This window comes from Morone saxatilis, unplaced genomic scaffold (genome assembly GCF_004916995.1).
Source record: "Morone saxatilis isolate NCDOM2014 unplaced genomic scaffold, NCSU_SB_2.0 Contig19, whole genome shotgun sequence".
Classification (NCBI taxonomy): Eukaryota; Metazoa; Chordata; class Actinopteri; family Moronidae; genus Morone; species Morone saxatilis.
Window position 1 is genome coordinate 11,821,619 of NW_023339751.1, and position 2,933 is coordinate 11,824,551.

At 39.3% G+C, this 2,933-nt stretch overlaps 1 protein-coding gene across 2 annotated transcripts in view; it reads left to right on the forward strand.

The window, feature by feature from the left end:
- zmiz1a (zinc finger, MIZ-type containing 1a) overlaps nucleotides 1-2,933 on the forward strand; it is a 94,278-nt gene that overhangs the window by 17,111 nt on the left and 74,234 nt on the right. The window lies entirely within an intron of this gene.

Here is a 2,933-nt window from a genome sequence, read left to right on the forward strand (position 1 = left end):
CACACACACACACACACTCAGAAGTCGTAGATACAGACACAAACCTCATTTAACACGATTAGTTTCTTTGAGGATTTTACCGCAGCCTCTTATATCCGGGATGAAAGAGTTCACACTTCTGACAGGGAAAAAAAAAAATAGCTGGAGTCTGCAAAAGCAAGTACGGAGCACTCAGCTTTTCACTGCAATATTCACCACATTATTAAGGAACACATTGCTTTGTGCTGTGTTGCTCTCAACACCATCTGTAGTGTGCTGCTCAAGTGGTAGCAATTTTCTTGTAGTCTCGTGTCTCTCTTGCGGTATTACAAGTGAAACTCGATTGCAGATCTCCGCTCGATGTTCTAGTGCATTTAGTTTCTCATAAACGTTTGCATTCTTCAGTGATTGCTCCCCGGCAGTTTCCAATATGCAGAAATGCACTGCCATCTCAGTATTTAGCTCTCTCTCTCTCTCACTCTTTGGCTTTGAAGCCTGATGTCATTTCAGAATATGAGGAAAAACATTTACCCAGTTTTGCTCTTCCAGTGTAACTCTGCTGTAATAAAACCATGTTGTTATTTTCCAACCTTAAGGATGCTAAGCATAGCTATCTCGAATGGTTTGCTAAATGACGTCACCTTGAAAAAAGATGTAACAGAATGAATCAAACCAATTAAAAATCTGCCTTAATATAATAATTGATTTTTTTAGAACGTAATGTATGGCCAGCTTAACAATGTGATATTGTAATCTTTCTCTTAAACCCATAACCTTTACACACTCGCTGCACACACGTTTTTAAGAGGGTCCATCGGTGCGCGTTATAGCTGGGTAATATCAACCTAATAGGCTTACCTGTCAGCACTGTATGGGACATAGACCCTGTAAATCACATTTGTCTGCGACACCTGCTCGCCTCCCTGCGTATTTATGGGTTTCTCCTCCACCCTGTCCTCTTCTTTTTGGCCTCAGTCCAAAATCAACCTCCTCTTCCCACAGCGTGTTCTTCAGTATGCTCCCTTCTTCTCATGGATGAAATGAATGAGCAGGTGCTAAGATGTATGGAATACCTCCACCCCCCCACCACAGACACAGACATTTTCATTTTAAACATCAAGTGCGAACGCCTTCTTTTTATCATAACTTCAGCAAAGTTCTGCCATGTGGAAATCCACTCAGTGTGTGGGGTACTATTACTTCTATTTTGATCCAGTGTGATGTTTTCAAAAGATAAACTGTACCTAAGGTGTGGGCAGAGAAAGATGCACTAAAACAATTCAGTCCCTTCCAGTATTACCGATATTAAATCTTCTCCACTTTACAATGTTTTTTTAAGAATGGCTGTGTCCCACTGGTCAAAATGTCTTCAACTCTGTGCCAAGATATATACTGTACCTCTTGGAAAATGGCTATAAGGGCAGCCTGAAGCAGAGGAAGCTTGATTGCACCAGATTGTAAGTGATGAAACAATGGGAGAGAAAGGAGAATAGTGTCTCCTCCTAGGTGACTGTCTTTGCCAGAAGGCCGTAAGATAAAGACTGGACTAAATATAATTGTTAGTCTCTTAAAATGATGCAGATGCTGGTGTTGTGTCTTTCAGTTTTGTATCATGGGTTGTTTATAGCCTTAATGTAGGTTAACGACTTTCTACCAGTGAATTTACAGTTAGTTAGCCACACAAGTGGAAGACGAAAATAAATTTAAAAGGAACGAAAAGCATCTCTCAACTTCTTTATTGCAACAAGAAAATTGAACAGAATTGTCTAATCCAGTGGCAAAACAATGTGTGTCAAGTAAGAAGACAGTGAGCTATAAGGGACCCTTTAAAAAAAAGTTTAGCTAACTGTCACAGAAAATCTTTCTTTACTTTATTTTTGATAGTTATTTTGTTTTAATGTCTTAGTGATTTTCACTTAAACCTGCATTTACTGATTTTTTGGCTACTTGGAGCCAGGACAACAAGCTGTAAACACAACACTGACATATTATCACTCCCTAAAGTAGTTATGGCAAACTTATTAGCACAGTACTAGTAGATACGCAGCAACATAGGCACACAACTTGGAGTTGTTGTAGCAAAAGCTCAATATCCACTTTCTTTTCGCTCTGTCTTTGTTCTCCACCAACTCCTGAGGGAAATACTTGACACTTTAACTGCTTGATGCCCCACTATGTTGACCAGTTAGTTTCTAACTTTCTCTGTCTGGAAGGTAACATACTGTGGGTTTATCAGAGATACTAAAAAGCTCCATAGAGATGAGGGAGTCAGGTAATAATTGACCCCTTTCGCATTACATGTAGCCATTTGATCTAGTGTTACTATAAAACATATTTGAAATGTATTGCCATATATTTTAAATGTAAGAAATACATTTAAAGTATGTTGAATCGCCAAATTCTTCTGTCTTCTGAAGTGTTTCTCATTTTAAAACATGACAACTACTAGAGTCTACAGCCATGCTAGAGGCCCCGTGAGGCTGTGCTTAGGCACAGTGGTGCTTTGAGCTAAATGCTAACATCAGCATGCTGACATGCTCACTGTAACAATGTTTGATGCTGATGTTTAGAGTGTAGTATTGACCTGGTTAGCCTGGTAGCATGCGGAAATAAGCAACATTTCGCTTATTAGCACCAGACACAAAGTACAGCTGAGGCTGATGGGAATGCTATTAGTTCAGCAGGTATTTGGTCATTAGTTTTGGACAAATTGAATGTTTGACCTGATTATGGTACTAATGTCGATAGCATGGCTGAAAAAATCTTGCATAGGGAGGGGAGAGGGTTTAGTTTTGAAATCAGCGTTGTATCATAGACTAATATGATATTTCTTCATAGTTTTATTTTCGTAATGAAACTTCAAAACACCAAATCGATTTGAAGTGTATTGCAGATGCCAGGAGACAGAATGGCAATGTGCTGGAAGGCTAATCCCAGGTGTGTGTGTGTGTGTG